The sequence below is a fragment of the Chlorocebus sabaeus genome, chromosome 1 (assembly GCF_047675955.1).
Source record: "Chlorocebus sabaeus isolate Y175 chromosome 1, mChlSab1.0.hap1, whole genome shotgun sequence".
In the NCBI taxonomy this organism is placed as follows: domain Eukaryota; kingdom Metazoa; phylum Chordata; class Mammalia; order Primates; family Cercopithecidae; genus Chlorocebus; species Chlorocebus sabaeus.
In genome coordinates, this window is record NC_132904.1 from 81,232,930 (window position 1) to 81,251,709 (window position 18,780).

The window sequence follows — 18,780 nt, forward strand, 5'->3', positions numbered from 1 at the left end:
TAGGCAAACAAAGAATATTGACAAAATATTCATGACATTCTAAATTAAAATAAATTTCAGAGAAGAGTTACCATAACAAGTTTTCTAGGTATTATGTTATTAAATTAGAAATTAATAACACAAGAAAGAATTCTTTGGGAAATTTTTTTAAAATTCTAAATAACCTGGCTCAAACAAATAAATCTTTGTAAATAGGTGGGTTGGAATGTTAATTTAAAATACTGCATATCATATATTATGTAATACCAAAGCACCTAAAATATATTGAAATAAATGTATAAATGTATTGTAATTTAAATCGTTAACATAAAAGAAAATGGCAGAGGTTAATGTTACATCCATCTGAAATATTTATTTTACAACAGGTTAAACCCCCCAAAGTAGAGTTAATAATAATAGCAGAATAATAAAATTAAAACAAAAATAATAGTAAGAATAAAAGAATGAAAAAAGAGAAAATGACAACACTAGGGATACAAAGTTGCTTGAACTAGCACACCTCAATCAATGTAATCACATTAACAGAATAGGGGAGAAAAATAATTATCCTCTCAATACATACAGGAGTAAAGAGATACTATTCTTTATCAACAATAACAACAAAAATGAAGAGACCTGATAAAAAATTTCTCAAAAGTTTTTCAAAATTAATGATTTTTTTCAATGTGAAATATTTAAGAAATTATAAATTTTTATTGAAAGGCATTAAAGATCTAAATAAATGCAAAAAGTCTATATTTATAAATAGAAAAATTCAATATTACAAGAAATCAATCTTCCCAAATTAACTTATAGGTTCAAAGAAATTCCAATAATAATCCCAATAAGAATTTTTGCAAAAGTTTCCAAGTTCATCTAAAATGCACATGAAAGAATAAAACCTAAACAAAGACACTTCTGAGGAAAAATAAAATGGAAGAATTTGATCTAGTAGACCCATTTTAATAATAATTTAAATTGTTACTTAATATAATAATTTATTATAAAGAATTTTAAATTAATATAGTATTGATTTGGCACAGAGAAAAAAAAGATGACCATGAAACAGAATAGAGAACATAGAAACAGACTCACATAGTATGGAAATATGATATAGGACAAAGTGAGCATTGCAGATAAGTAAGGCGGAAGAAGAAAGAAGTGTTATTTAATACGTATTGCTATGAGAAATATTTAGTTATTCGGAAAATAAGAATACAAAAGAATCAACACCAGACTGATTAAATACTTTAATATAAAAATATTAGTTTTATATCTTTATGATCTTGGGATAGGAAAATATTGCTTAAATAACACAGAAAATCCATCAACTATAAAGAAAGAATAATTTTGACCATATTAAAATGAATAACTTAATTTACAAAGTGGGAGAAGATATCTGCAACATCTATGATCAATAGTGGATAGTATCCTGAAGATACAAAGAACTCTTAAAAGCTAATAAGAAAAAGATAATACAATATAGACGTAAGCACAGAGCAATAAACCATTATTTTGCAGAAGCAGACACATGAATGCTGCATAAGGACATTTTTAAAATCTCAATAGTATTCTTCATTCTGAAAATATAAAGAAAGAACTCAATGATATTTTGTACTTCATAAGTCTGATAAAATTTTCTGTTGATGATATGAACAATGCAAACTCCTAAACACTTCTAGTAGGAAGATGAATCTACAACTACTTTGGAAAACAATTTGATGTGATCTTGTCAAGTTGAATAGGTGAAAACCACATGACCTAGTAATTTCAATCCTAAGTAAACTCTGGTGTACTGATATCAATAAATATGTGCAAAAATAAATGCTCCTGCAAAATTGGACAGAATTGAAATATCTGTTAGCAAGAGCATGGATAAATGAATCAATATTATCCCAGAAATATTGCACAGAGTAGAAATTAACAATATACTACTACATGCAAGAATGGGGATGACTTTTAAAAACATTAATAAATGAGAAAAGCAAATTGCAGAAGATGAAAGCACATAAATAGAATTAGGGAATGGTAAAACGTACCCTCAAAGGTAATAGCATTATTCTAATTCTTAACTTGAAGGAGGGGCTCATAGTGTCGGTTTTATTATTATATTATATCATTTCCACACATATATTTTAGTTATTAAATATAACAGAGTAAAAACTGTGGAAGTTTCTTTATAAAAAATTTAAATGTAGAAAAATTACTCTGGCTACTGTGAGAAGAATGAATTGGAGTAGAGGAAGTCTGGAACCTGGGGGTTAATTAGGAGATTATTTTCATGCTGAAGATTGCGGTGTTTTTAAAAAGATAAGCACTAGTTGTGAGTATGGAGAAGGAATAGATGGATTTCCCCAGTGAGCGACATCACTGTATTATAGATTGGTGTTTTGGCCTGAAAAATAAATGAGCCTCCCATGTATGCCTCATTTGTTCACTCACTAATTGAATCAAATATTTATAGGAAGTCAGAATTAATTTAGGCACATAGAGAAACTTGCTAAGAGGTCACCAATAAGATCTTGGAAAGAAAGAAATGTATGAGCTATTTGGAAGAGAACTAAAAGCAGGGGCTGCTGGCTGACTCACTAATTGGTTGGTCAGTTCCTACTAATGGGTATTTGCAATTACCTGCGCAAAGCATCCAAGTGGGCTGCTGGGGCTTTTAAGACCAGTATCAGTAAAAACTGTGTCATGGGAATAGTGCAGGGGTGACAGTGTGTGGCTATAAGATGCTTGGGGGAAGGGTGGTAGGAAGGATTTATTTGCTCAGAACACTGCCAAGCTGAAAACTGTTAGCACACTAGGCTGGAAAACTTCTACATACCCAGCAGAGTAACCTATAAATAGGAAGTTGCTTGTTGAAATTGTACATTAATAGTACAGTATTTTGAAGCTGTTATTGGACTCCTTAAGGGTCAATAAGTAAGTGAAGAAGTACGGACCCCACTTTCCCACTTTACACATCAAAGGGGGCATTGTTTGATGTAGTTTATGATTTAATAGTTTGTCCACAGAGAATAGGCTGCTTTGTATTTAGATTTTGCTACAAAAGCAATCTTTGGAAAACCTAGCATGATTAAGGGCATAGAAAGTATCTTCCTTTATGTCAGAGAAAAAAATATTATATTTTGGAAGTACTTTATCCTAAATAAGTTTTTTTCTCACAACGTTCATGGATAAATTGGTATACTTCCAGTTCACCACCAGAAATAGTCTTTCTTGATAGGAGTATATGACTGTATAGAATGCTATACAACATGCTCTCACAGCAGCACAGATTTACTGATATTGGGTATTATGAGTGTAATCAGACCGACTACAAACATTCTTGGATACGAAATCCAAAAGTCAGATTCCTTCATAAGAGTTTAATCCCACAGTGGACTGAAAACTTCATACATCAGTCCTGCTTACTGAATAGTATCAACTTTTGCACACACTGATTTTGAGAATCAATGGGACTAGCAACACGTGTTAGGTGTTTCGCGGAAATGGAGGGGAGAACTAGGGAGGCTTCATAGCAAAGGTGACTATTGAGCTTGTGATTGAAGGATGAGAGAATTCTATGTGGGTTGGAACTAATATTCCAGGCAGAAGAAATGGCATAAAGAAAACATTAGACATGGTCAAAGAATGAGGAAACATTTACTATGGCTATAGCTTAGAATTGAAGGATCAAAATGGTGAATCAAGACCTAAACATGGAAAGTTTGAATGCCATGTATATTCTAGGTCAGTTTTGCCAGAAATGGAGGATATCAGCCACTGTGATAGTTCCTCAAAGCTCCTTCAAATCTATGCTGGCTATGGTGGTATAGAGAAGCTTGAGAGATAAACCAGTCTCTGGAAATTTTACCATTGTGTTATCCCTTATATCAACTTCCTCCTTTTTAGTTCCATAGCTTCCAAGCTAGTGCAGGCCCTTATTAACTCTAGCCTCTTAACTTTGCATTCAGTCTCTCTGCTTTCCAGAGGATCCTACCAATTGTATGAAGAGTACTACCCCAAACACCACCCTTTTGATTATGCTGCTCTTCTGCTTATCATTGAATGACTCCCTACTGATGACTGGATATATCCCAACTATTAATAACTTTGTCCTGAGTTTTCCTACCTACATGTGTTTACTTATGCCATTCCCTCTACCATGTGAAGGATAATCAAAGTAATGACCCCACCTTTTTTCAAGAGGGAACTGGGAGGCTTTCTGATCTCCCCGGCACAAACTTGCTTCCTCCCTATCAAAATTCTACTCATTAAACTCCACTCAAGGAAAATTCTTTCCATGAAACCTTCCCAGATCTTTCCAGCTATGTATAATAATAATCAGTGCTTACATAGCACTTTCTAGCTTGTATAACACTTTATAGCTCATGGATCACTTATATCATTGAAAGTATGGTAGAGAAATATTATTATATTACACAGTTTTACAGATGAGAGAAGGATTAGAGACGTTCAATGACTTAGTGTTAATCATGGATCTTCTTACTCCAGATCTCATGGTCTAAACTCTGTACATCATTCTTCTGCATTTGAATTCTTGAGAAATATTAACTACATACATTTTAATAGTTACAACCTCAATTACTTGTTTTTAATACAATGCATACACATAGTATTTAATAAACAAATGCAAAGTCAATGTACCTAATTCAAATGATTCCAATCTAAAATAGACACCGGCTTCTTCCCTACCACCATAGTGTACATATGGCTTTCCCACCATAATGAGAACATTTTTTCTCTTCATGTGTTGTGCAATTACCTCAGTATTGCAACACATATTATACTGTAATTCATTTATTATCTTAACATTATTCTCTGCTAGGTCCTAAAGTAGTCCAGTGCTTGCAGTACATTTATTTGTGTATCTTCAATGCCTTACTAAATGCTTACACATAATATGTACTCAGGGATTATTTATTGAGATGCTTACTAGAGTAATGAACCACAACAGATAATCTTGGAATAATGTAGGATATGGTCAGACATCCATGTGTTGGATTCTTCTACTTGAGTAATGAGGGGGGAAGAAATCAGGAGGTGACATGTAGGTTCTAAAAACTTTCCTGATTTGTTTTGTTTTTATTTTTCAAGAACTTGAGAAAGTTCAGCAGTGTATTTTCCTGCTTTTCTTTTATACCATGACTATTTCTACAGAGGATCTGAGGCATTAGTGCCATCATAATACTCCTAATGTTATTACAGCCACTGTCACTAATGCCACCACTATATTTACAAGTAATCCTAAAATGGGATAGCAACACTTTTCCTCAAGAAGTTATTTCAGTAACCAAATTGATACATATAAAACTTTAACACACTAAAACCTTGTAAACATCTTACAATTGATTGCTATGTAATCATAACATGATTATTTATGTTATTTTTATGATCATTATTAGAACAATAGTCAGAATGGCTACTGTAGTTATAACTCCTACTAGGAGTTCCCATACGTTAAGCATTTATTGCTCAGGTACTGTATGAGGTCTACCAAATCATTATTATTAACCTTAACAAAAATCCTCCAAGAGCTTCACTATCATTCCCATTTAATAGAGACAGAAACTAAGGACTAAAGATTTACTCATCAAGCTCTTCCTCATGACATTCCTCATTTTATTGGTCCTCAGCATTTTCAGTGAACATCACAGGTCAAATAGTGTAAGCACTGCCCGCTTTAACCCACACCACTCCCTCATCTTAAGACTAGCATGACAAAATTATCAAATAATAGTTACCTCTCAGAAGAGAGTCAACCTTTTATTCAAGTCAAAAGTCCTTAAAAATTTGAAGAATGAAATATCTAAAATTTCATATTACTCCCCCTGAAGCCAGTGCATGTTCCTAGGACACTATTCATCACAGATTACTCTCTACCACAGATTACTTGTTACTGGCAACTGCACTAGAAACTGGAAACCATAATTGGGCTGGATTACCAAATGGCTGCTCCATTTTTTCCTGAACAAGCTGCTTCCGCATTACGTATGACTAGTTCCCATCAAGACTGGGATAATTACATTATTTCTCTACTCAAGGTTACTCTATATGTTTCATCTAGAAATCAAATCAAGTCTGGGGTTTCTTCTGGGAGCATCTGCTCGTCACTTCCAGGTACTCTGAGAACACGATCTTATGATCCATGAAATAGATTTCCTAACTAAAAGCCAGACCTCATCTCTATTGGAGGAAAATGATAAAAATATTGAAACTTCAGATGGAAACAAAGTTGGCCTACATTACCGTTATTCAAGACCCAAGTGACAGACATTTTCCTAAAAATGTTGGTATGTTGAAAATTTGAAGTCTGAGGTTATTCAAAATTTGGAGAAATTTTTTGATTCATGAACCTTGTATCTTTCTCATGATGGGCCAGACTATAGTTTAACATGTGAAAGAAAATCATGTTGTTCGGAAAGGCTAGTCATTTAGATTATAAGAGAATAATCACAGGTGCAGTCTTCTAATCCAATATTTTCTCTTTTCTCTTAAATTTTAAATGTGAAATTTAGTGGGATCCTTAGGTCAGGGATAAACAATTAGGTGCCAAGCATAGAACGTATTTTTCTTTGTCTTCATCACCATTGTCTTTATCATTTTTATCATAATAATTATGAAAGTGTCTGCTATTATGTATTGAGGGTCAACTATTTTGAGACTAGTTTGGGTGATTCAGATCTATTATCTTTTATTATGAAGACAATATAAGGCAGGTGTGTTGCCCCTGCATTAAATAATATGGTCTTCTCTCAACAGTACTAGGAGATATTAAAAGAACATATGTATAAATTATCAGTGGTTTCCAAATTTACATTATGTGGAGTAAGAAGCAGACCATTTTCTGTGAGGAACCCTTATCTCTGGTACCCCTGGCAACAAGGTCCTGAGCATGATTCCTCTTTGCTTCAAGACACAACACTTCTAACTTTTGAAAGCTGGGGTGGGAGGGAAGCCATGGGTAGCTTGTACAGGCAGTGGGAAGATCTATGTATCTGGAATCCTCCTCCATATCATTGATTCATCCAGCAAATGTGTACATTGGGAAGCATGTGGGACTTAGGGAAGAAAGCTGGTGGAGCCAGTCACTACCCATGACTCAGAGGTCTGAAGGTGGCAGAGCTTCTTGATATGTGATGCTAAAACATATTTTGGCCTGAAATTCAGAGGGAAAAAAAAGAAAGTAAAGATCCAGTCCTTATTAATTAAAATGAAAAAGGCACTGCTTATAAAATCAGCAACAAGGCTGAAGGTAGGGAAACACAAAGTCAGCTCTGCACTAGCAGAGAGGAGCTATGCAAGAGGAACATGTACAGGAGCAGCATCTGAACACAGTTTATTAGCAACCTAACATTGGTAATGTCAGAAACATTCATTGTAAACACAAGGCTATGCACAATCATTTATTCAACAATCTCAGTTGTTATTTATATATTTTGTATCCTGTATCATTTGCTGGTAGTAAATTGTATGTAAGGCTTCTTGAACCCACAAAACAGAAAAATCTCTAATTTCAATTTCATTTCTGAACTGTTACAGAATTTACAACATATAGTACAAAAATTAAATTAATACCTAACTGTGAAATTCCATATTATTCTGTTATTATAAATGAACAAATTTTGTAGCATTCTCCCCCAGAGTACTGCAGCAGAAATTTCAACAAAGGTTTGTACCCAAAAGTAGAAACACAGGCTGTGGAGAAAGACAGACCTGAGTTTGAATCTTGCCTCTCACCAGATATTAGCTATGTAACTGTATTAGACCATTCTTGCATTGCCATAAATATCTGAGACTGGGTAATTTATAAAGAAAAAACGTTTAATTGGCTCAACGTTCTTCAGGCTGCAAAAGCCAGCATTTGCTTGGCTTCTGGGGAGGCCTCAGGGAGATATTCCTCATGGCAGAAGGTGAAACAGGAGCAGGCACTTCACATGGTGAAAATAGTAGCAAGAGAAAGAGGTGGGAGGAGGTGCCACACACTTAACCAGATCTCATGAGAACTCAATGACTATCGCAAGGGCAGCACCAAGCCATGAGAATGCCTCATCATGACCTAAACACCTCCCACAGACCCCACATCCAACATAGGGGATTATAATTCAACATGAGTTTTGGCAGGGACACATATTCAAACTGTATCAGTGACAATGGTAAATTACTAGATCTCCCAAAAGTTAAAATGTCTCTTCTGAAAAATGACAAGAGATATATATATATGTATATATATACCCCCTGAGGAGGTTATTGTGAATATTAATTAGCATAACACCTGTAAAACACTTAACACAGCATCAGGCATAGATTAGGAGTCCAATATTCCTTCTTTCTCTCTATCCTTCTCCTTTAAAATCAATTATTCAACATTGTCAAGGTTATTCCAAGTTTTACATTTATTGAGCACCTACTATATATCAAGCACTATATTGCATGCTGGCAGTGCAATAATAAAAATGAAAAGGTTTACAATCTCTGCCCTTGAGAGATTTAGATGTTTGTGTAAATTGATTGTATGTTCCTTAATCAAACTGACCCTTAAACAAATTGTTGATTCAAAATTCTTCCAGTAAGAAGTTAATAACTTAACTATACTTCAAATTATTCTGGAATATTTCTTGTTCTTTATATACCAATATTGACTCTATCATGTACTTTTATTGTAAGAACTGTATAAAGTTTCCTGATGTATTTTTGCTTATCTTCACATCTTTGCACATGTTACATCTTCTGCTTAGAAATGGCTTCCACCTTGATATACTTCAAGTCTTTCTCAGAAGCTTTCTTGAAACTTGCATGAATTTTGAAGAGCCTCTCTACTTTCGTGACAACCTATGTGAGTTTCTGTCTCAGAAGTCACTTGGTGGGTTGGAGAGAAAGATATCAGTTTTATGTTTAACTACTTTATAAAACAGAAACCAACCTGAGGGCAAAGATTTTTAAATTATTCATCTTTGTGTTTCTATGCTTAGCAAAGTGTTCAATGAATAGTTGGTGATCAATAATTGTTAAATGCATAATTGAGTGAAATAATGAATAGTCTGGCTGTGACCGAGATTGAAAAAGAGAACAGATGACCAGTATTCTACAGCACACTAAGCAGGTTTTGTCAGTTCATTTGTCTAGAACAGCCCCCATAGCTTTCTGCACAAGGCCAGGTCTCTCTGACAAGAACATTTGGTTTCCAAATTACATATTGCACAGCATGAATCCTTCCTTTCCTGCAACTGCCTGTTAATTATAGTGCCACCTTTGCTCTGTCTTTGTCTCAATCTCCTAATCTCTGAGATATAATAGCTGATTTACTTAGTTAGGATTTTCTGACCTTTATAAGCAAATTCTGCAACCCCTTCCCACATACATCTTTTTGTAAAAACAATAAAGAAAACAAGAAGTGTCTGTTCAGAGTTCAAAGGTAAAAAGAAATATAAGATCAATATAAAATTATTTGAGACTGAAAAATACTCCCCTTTGTTCCTTTTTTTGTTGTTTTTATTCACATGTAATTGTAAAAACCAACCTGCTTTAGAGAGCAGCTGTGGGAATGCTGGGGAGCTGTCACTGGAGACTAGCAGCATCTCCAAGCTCTTGAAGCTGACAGCTCCTAGAAGCCAAATGAGAGATTCAACTGCAGAGTTCATTTGATCACACAGGCAGAAGTGCCTAGGAAAAGTTTCTACTCTTCATGTGAAAACTTTGAAGATTTCAAGTTCTTCCTTAGGTTATAATATTTAGTAAGTATTCTAACAATCCCTCTGTCATTCTCTGTTTTTTCAGGAGAGATGCTGGGCCCATCTTATTCATTTGTGTGCCCACTACCTAACAGAATTGGCAAATTAGGTGCTCACATACATACTCAAAAGCTCAGGCAAGGGGATGTGACTGAGAAACGGAAGAAAGAAAAGGCAGACAAATGAAGAGAGGGAGAGGAAGTTACAGAGATAGCTGTTAAGGGGGAGAAAAGGAAAAGTAGAGGAAAAGAGGGAGGAAAGAAGAATAAGAGAAAGGGAAAATGGAGAATAAGTTCCACTACCTTTTTCTCATAAAGTTTACAAGAGACGGAATCTTAAAATAAATATAAAACACCTCCAAAATATTCATAGTTACTGTGAGGGTGAAGCCCCTCTCCAGGCAGTTGTTGACTCTTAGAACCACTGAGGTACAATAGAGACACATTCCAAATGTATCATGTCTGCTTTACCTGCCCCTTGCCTTGGTCTACCTAAGAAGGATTTCAGGCTCAAGTAATGAGTGATATTCCTCAACCCTTTCCCTTACTGACCCATCAAGAAATCCTTAATGCCACCGAAGACCATCATCTATTCAGCCTCAGCAGATCCAGTGATTTCCTAATAGCCTCTAGGGTAGGGGAAAGACAGCAGGAGCCTATGTCTGAGTAAATTACTCAGAAGGGGCAACAGAATCATATAGAAACCATTTGGAACATTTCTCCAGCCCTTTTTTGATCCTGAGGTTAGGTTTGGGGTAGCTCTTTTTTGCTACTATGACTCTTTCCTCCTTTGATCTGATTTTCAATCCAACTCTCTTTTGCTTTAGAATTTGCTGTGCTCTTAACTGCAAGGCCTTCATTTTCCTAACATGTTTAAACATCATAAGAATTTAAATGTCACTTGTTCTATGACAAAAGCAGTAACTCTTGATTGTGAGAACAATAAAAAAAATTAAAAATAAATGCATGATCTTATCTATTAAATAGAGCCACTGATAGTATGCTAGACTTTTTAATGTGCATTGACACATATATTTATTGTCTTAAGAATAAGATCATACTGTACATAGTTTCTAATCTGCTTTTTCTGTCTGAATAATACAACTATTTTCTTTCATTAAAAATTCACCTCAATATTAATCTGATGGCATAACTCTTTATGTTCCAGCAATTCCTTGTAAGGAAGCAGGGAGTGAAGAAAGCTCTGGAACTCTAGCAGTCAGCTTCACTGTTCACTTAAGCCTGCACTCACTGTTCCTGTTTTTCCGGACATAGCATAGCAGCCAGTCAGAAGTATCACCTTAGCATTTGTTTGGTTTGTCTGTCTGTTTCAGGAAATATGATGCCAATTCTGTGAACTTGGTCTGGGTGATTCTTAAATGCATAAATGCATTTCTCACACACACAAAAAATGTTTTGTTCCTACGGTGAGCCATCCCCATGGAGTATCAATGTAGAAAAATAGGTGTTTTAATGGTAAACAAGGCTACCAAAAGTAATGGTAGGGAGCACATTGCAAATAATTCACTAGATTATGTGTGTTCCTTGTGGAACAGAGACTCTATCTTCTCCATTTTTATTTCTCTTAGGCTTAGACCAGTAATTAGCCTATATAAAAAAAATCTAATCCATTAAGAAATATTTACCTAATGAATGAATGAATAACTAAAAGAATGGGCATAAACGATAATTAAGAAGACTGGTCATAGGATAATAACATTTCCTGACACTATCACATTATTTTGGGAAAAATGAACAGTGTGCTATAGAGAAAATGATTTAAGATTTAGATAAAAATTCATCTAAAGACACATAACAGAAATACAGCATTACTAATCCTCTGTTTTCTGTCAAATTGTCACAACAATGAAATGTCCTTACAGAAATGTTGCTGTGATCAAACGAGATGACGGTGTAGTGAACCAGGTAAACCTGGAACTTCAAAGTGTCATAGGATCTCAGCACCAAGACGATATTACAATAGGCCATACTTCACTACTACCCCCCTGCACAATACATACACATAAAAAGACAACAATAACAATACAACAAAATAAATATCTTCACTGAAAAGAAAGTTTTGAAATGGGTGGCAAGGAACATGGGTACCAGCTGGTGCTATTTCAGATAACATGAAATAGTAGAAAAAATAATGGATTTAGGAGACAGACCTAGGCACAAATTTTGGTTCTACCACTCCTTAGCTGTATAATTTTGGTCAAGTTGTTTACTTCTCTGTCATAGTTTTTTCTTTGGTAAAATTTTTATAACAACGGATGCTTCCTGGGATTATTATGAGAACTAAATAAAAGGATGAGAAGTCACTAACATCATATGTATTCAATAAATGTCATTTCACTCGCTTTTCCTCACTGCCACACCCCAGGCTTTGCCTGAACCAGTGAGAAGAAGATGTTATTTATACTAAGCAGTTTTGCCTAAGGCCTTGCCCAGTAGCAGACCTGAATGCCAAACTGCCAAATGGAAGTTTTCTGTGTTGAAATATGTATACCAGACTTCAAATATAGAACTCAGAGGTTATTCTATCAAAAGCTTAGCACTTGTCAACAAGAACAGCAGACTCCAGAGATCCTGTCAGTCTTGCTTTTTTTTTTTTCCCCAAGAGAGAAGCAGACAAATCCTCATTGATCATTCTACCGAGGTAGCGCTAACCCTCCAAAATAATATATTTAAAATCACAGGTTATTTTATCATGTTTGAAGAAAAAAAATTACTGGAAATAAGAATCTTTATTGACGCTTTTAGTTTTAAGGTCAGTTGACCTAGAAAAAGAAGAGTGCTCCCTTTGAGAGTAGAGTGAAACTCTGACTGAAAAGGAAGAGGCACACTGGAACATGTAAATTTGATCCCATTTTACAAATGCAACTAAAAGGAGCATTTACCATAGTAAGCTGACAGCCTTTAGTAAAGTCAGGTTTAAGTTTGAAGAGTTCCAACTTCCACTAAGTTAATCATGTCTAGCAGTGCAGACAGATGATTCAAGCAAATTTCAGACCGTTCTTCTAATACGGTTAAGCCATCCCTGAAGGTAAATGTTAAAACTATTTAATAACTGAAGCTTCAGGCTTTGCAGCTTGGGCTTTGCCCTTAGACTTTTTGGTTGCTACTGGAAATAGGATTATATTTTAAAGTTTCTTGTATCAGAAAAAGCAACACTCCAAAATTTTTACATCCTTTAGTTTTACTGCAAGCAAGCTCCTGTCTTTGGGTAATATGGATCTTTCCTATTCATAAATAAAAGGACACATTAAATGTATGCCTTCTTCATAAGTCAGTAGCTATGAATGACTTTGAGCAATTCTATCACTTTTCTTTCTTGAGTAAACTCCTCAGCATCAAATAGGACTCTGCTCCTGAGATGAAAAGAAGAAAGGCTGAGTACCCAGAATAATTCAAATAAAATGATGTTTATGATCCATGTATATTAACAGTGTAGCCATTTAGAGAAAGTCAGGGCTATTTATAATCATTCTGGACTTTCTCCAATCAATTATTTCCCTGTTTGAAACTCTTCGGTTGCTCTTATTTTTAGAACAAAGTTCAGACTCCTCAGCTTATTATTCAAAACTTTTCTTGATCTGATCCTTTCCTACCTTTCCCAACAACATCTGAAACTCTCACTTTTTTTCCCTGGAGATTTTGTTTCAGCCACAGTTAACTACCAGCCATTACCATGACTTCTCTGTGCTTTTTTCTAACCTGTTTCCTCTTTCTGGGATATGCTCCTCTTCTCACCCACCCATACCTCCTGCAACACAGATTTCTGGGGACTAAATATACCCTACTCATTCATTAAGAATCAACTCGTGCACCACTTACTCCAAGAAACATTTCTTGACCACCTCCTCTTCCCCTCTCCCTGGACAACAGGAATCTGTCCTCTGGTCTCCCACAACATTGTTTATTTTTATCATAGCGTTTCTTACTGTGTATTATGACTATTTGTCAAAAAAATTTTTCTTGAAGGTAGGCTCTGTGTCTCATTCTTCCTTAAATATTGATACAGAGCTATCACACGGCAGTTTCTCAATACACTGTCATTGTTGTTGATGAATGCTGACTATGGGCCAGGCTTGTTTCCTAGAAACATACAAGTTCAGGACCATCCTTATGATGCAGGAACTGAACAAATCACACACACTGGCCTACTCTCATTGTTGGGTTCTTAGTAAAATTTGGACTGAGTGAAATAACAAAGGCAGTTGTAACAAGAAAATAATAATAATAATAAGCAAGTACTCACAGGCAGCTTGCTGTCTCACTGCAATAACTGAAGCAGGATAATGGGGAGACTGGAATTATTGGCACATTTAGCCATATTCTTTAAAGAAAAAAAACATACATACATACATACATACATACATACATACATACATACCAAAAATGCTCTGTACAGCTGCTGTATTTGCACTTGAGGCACTAAAACATATGTGAAGAGTATGTCAGGCTATTTGGGTTGAGAAACCTGGATTTGAGATTCAACTTTGTTTGTAACCATCTGTATTGCCCACAATCAGCCCCTTCATCTCCCTGATTCTCAGTCTCTTCCTTTTACATGATCTTTGATCTCCTTTATAGTTCAAAGGTCTCATTCATTTTGACATTCTGAGCTGGTAGAGCCCCTGACACATATAAAGTATTCAAAAATACATAATAAATAGTTAAATTAAGTTTAGCCTAAACTATCTACTTATTTTAAGTTCATACTAAAGATTTCTTCATATATAGTGGACCGTAACTTAACTGGATGTGTAAACAGAGTATAACTTACTCTTTTATCAATCAGTTTCAGCCAATCACAGGCAGACAACTATTCAAACTGTGTTCAAATAAGGCAAATGCCAAGTTGTAAACAATCCAGCTGTTTCTGTATCTTACTTTCATTTTCTGTATGTCACCTTCATTTTTCTGTCCATAAATCTCTGACCATAGAGCTGCCCAGAGTCTCCCTGAACCTATTCTGGTTCGAGGGACTGCTCGATTTGTGAATTGTTCTTTCTCAATTAAACTTTGTTACATTTAATTTATCCAAAGTTATCCTTCTGACTAAATGAATGAATAAATGTCACTCTCCTTCCCTGTATGCTTTTGGGGTTTTGCAGAATGATCCATAAACTATGATAACGAACTTGAAGGAGGCTGTGTCCTACAAGCATTAAGAGCTTCAGCAGCTCCCCCTTTCCTCTCAATCTGCTTAAACAAGCCTTTTAATGAAGTAGCGCTGGAGCACAAACTGGGGAAATACTGGACATCCTCAAGGCCAACAAGGAAATGGAGATACAATAGATGAAGATTACAGGGGCAATCCAGAAGTTCCTCAGAAAGGCACAATAATTCAACCCGCTAGAGGAGAGGATGCCAACAGGGACCTCTGCAAAGAGCAAGTGATCCTTTGAAGAAAACAAAGCTTCAGTTTTCCTATGAAGTTCTTCAGAGAAAAGCAAAACAGTAATAGCAAACTTTCCTTTAGCTCTTCCCAGGCAGCGGGAATTTCAGACAGAAGATCAGCATATTTGCCCTTAAAAGCCACAGCTTGGGTGTGCCCATGTGACCAGGCCCACTGGGCATCTGTTGGCAGGAAGTCGAATGCTGCCTTTCTGATAAAGGCTTGATAGACAGCCCTTCTATATTCCTTACCCACCCTTCTTTGGGGCCAATACTGATGCCCATTACCACTCTTGGCTTTTAACCTAAAAGCCTGATGCCTACTGTGGTCTTAATTTATTGCCCAGTAGATGCTTTAAAAGGAACATGAAAAATATACAGGCATGCATGGAAAGCTAAAGCATTTAGAACTTTGAGCATCTTCCTTGTAATAAATACCTAATACATATGTGTTAAATAGATTATTTGAACTATAAATATACAATTATTATTATATAATACTTGTATATGTATTTTCTTTCCATTCAGCTACGCATTTCTCTCATTATTTTGTTTAGGACATTAACTATGAAGATAGAAACAAATACAGAAAACAAAGCACCTGTATTTCCAGGCACTATATTAAGCCATCACACACATTATTTCACTTAATTCCCTCAAGGACTCTGTCTTCTTTCTCATTTTACAGATAAGGAAAGTAAAACTGAGAGAAGTTAAGTAACCTCCTCCCACCAAGATCACATACTAAGAAAGTGGTATGGCCAGGATTTGAAGTCTGCCTTTAACATCTATGCTCTCAGCCACAACACCATACTGTCAAATGCTTCTTCATACATTCTTCACACAAAAATGTGTACTGTGGCATTTAACAATAAATAGTTTATTCCTTAATTAAAGGATAAATGAGAAACAGTGAAAAGCCAAGGACAAAATGTAGAACTTGGTAGTTTACCATGGTTTCAGAAAACCAATGAGACATTGTTTGGGAGGAACTATGTTGGTGTTTCTGAATGACTAAGTTAGGGTGCATGTATAAATTTCCCTTTCTACCCTTTGCTAATCTGGACAATGCAGATTAAGTTTTTTTTTTTCTTATAGAATATGAGTGAAACAAACATATAGTCACAGAAGTATGTATATGCACGTGTGTGTGTAAAAATCAAAGTCTGAAATACATCTTTTGAGCCTTCAGAGATTCATTTGGCCTAGAAATAGCCACAGTCCTCCCTAAAATTCTAATGCCTAGGATTTATATGCTCCTTACACAGATTAAGAAGTATTGCACCGTAGTATTACTATGACATTGAAGTTAAGAAGACTAGGATTCAAATTCTGATTCTGCTACCTACCAGCTGTGCCTCCTTGGCCAAGTTATTCAACTACTAGTGGTCTGGGTTTCCATTTCTGTGAGTTGTAGAGAGTAAAAGCTACCTTGCAGGATTATTATGATGTTTAGAGATAATTTTTGTAAAATTCTTACTGTCATTTTGGGTAAAAAACAGACACATAAAAATGATGGTTTTTATTATTCTAGGTAGAGGACACATCATTTTCCTATTCTGGAATGCACACCTGACACACTTCTACTCATTATGTAAGTCTTAATTCAAATGTCATATGTATTTATTCTATTAACATTTCTTAAGAAAATAATATAATGCTCTTTGCTATTATCAGGTACTTGGAGAAAAAAATTTAAAACTTAAGGTCTCTGATCTCAAGGGATGCCCACTTTTATTTTTTTTAGAGGGTGTTTTGCTCTTGTCACCCAGGCTGGAGTGCAGTGGCACAATTTTGGCACACCACAACCTCCCCCTCCCGGATTCAAGCAATTCTCCTGCTTCAGCTTCCTTAATAGCTGGGATTACAGGTGCCTGCCACCACGCCCAGCTAATGTTCTTCTTCTTCTTTTTATATTATTATTTATTTATTTATTTATTTATTTTTTGTATTTTTAGTAGAGACAGGGCTTCGTCATGTTGGCCAGGCTGGTCTTGAACTCCAGACCTCAGATGATCTGCCCATCTCGGCCTCCCAAAGTGCTGGGATTACAGGTGTGAGTCACTGTGCCCAGCTGGGATGCCCACTTTAATGGACAGGTTAATAGACCATTATGTGGAATGTGGTAAGTGTCCAAAGGAAGCAATGTCCAGTGGGCTTTTAAGGCCAGAGGACAGGCTACAAGGAGAGTCAGAGAAGTCCACCTCCAGAAGCTTACAAGGAGTTTCCCTTACAAAGATTATAGCAATGATTATGAAAAGTTTCCCAACACCCCCAGGCTAAGTGATCACTCTTTTCTGTGAACCTACCACATGATTTATATCTCTATCACAGCATTGTTCATATTGAACTGAATGTTTAATTACCTAGCTCTGCTGCTAGACAGTGAACAACTTGAAAGCAGTTGCCATGACTTTGACTAAGATGAATTTTCAGCATCACCCAAAGGTTCTAACCTAGAGAAGCAGCTTGATAAATGCCTGAAAGAACTGAATTGAATTGTCATGGACCTCTGAAAAGGCAGGTGGTTAAATAGCAGGACAAACTATAACCCCAAACTGCAGCTGCTTGGGATTGAAGGGAAGCAAGAGAGGGAGAAAGATGACTTCATTTGTTCTTGTCTGCGAAAGTTCAGATTCAGAGCAAAGCAATGCCAAAGGCAAAAGTGCCAGGCACTACTCTCTAGACACTTCAGCTCATTTTGTTTTGTGGTCTGTGATTGAACTCTAGTATAAATCTGAGGTCTATGCCCTGAGATGGTTCTTAGTGTGAAGCTTTTGGTTTACAGTGTAGTGCAGTCTCTTCAAAACATGCACTCTGGAACAAGTAAGAGGTACAAACTTGATTCTTACAAGATTTTCTAGCAGAACTCTCAAGTTTTTGTGAGGCTTAGAAAAAGTTAAACATTTACAACATGCCAATATGAAGCTCATTTAGCCTCTGCTAATGACTTCAGTGACTTTCTTAACTATGTTACTTTCTGTTCGGTTTCTCTACCTTATGTTTGCCTTAGAGAGCTGGAATGAAAACTTGTTTGCTTGGTTGGCTGATTTCATCTTTGATTTAGCAGCTCCAACCTCTACTTTCATTTTGACCCAATATTAGATGTGTTGTTCAATCCATTGTCTTGAAATCTGGCCAGATTGCAAATAACCAATTTCAACAAGAGTAATAAAAATGGACAGAACATAAGGAAGAACATCAATTGTAATCTTTGCTTAACCTCCTGTATGGTCCAGATGTGTCCTTGGCACCAAATGGAAGGTGAAGAGGAAATATAAATAGATAACTTAACTTTCACTAAAATTCAGTGATTAATAGTACCACAGACAAGATGGGAAAGAGAAATAATATGAGTATTTAGTGTGTGTTTACTATGTGCCAAACACTGTCCTATGTTATCTCATTTACATTCGATGGCAACCTAACAAAATAGGTGACAGTTCCATTTTTGCAAGGGAAGAAGTTTAGACCCAAAGTAGTTAAGATGAATAATCATTTAAGATTAAAAGCAACAAAATGATGGAGCTATAATGTGAACTTCTTTGTCTGTCTGGCTTTAATGTACATACTTTATCCATTATAAAGTTAAATGAGTGTTAGTTTTTGAAATTGTTCAACTAGCCATACTTTTTGTTTCATTATAAATTTAATAATAG

At 35.6% G+C, this 18,780-nt stretch overlaps 1 protein-coding gene across 12 annotated transcripts in view; it reads right to left on the reverse strand.

Moving 5' to 3' along the window:
• Nucleotides 1-18,780, reverse strand: part of DLG2 (discs large MAGUK scaffold protein 2) — a 2,222,296-nt gene that overhangs the window by 1,171,204 nt on the left and 1,032,312 nt on the right. The window lies entirely within an intron of this gene.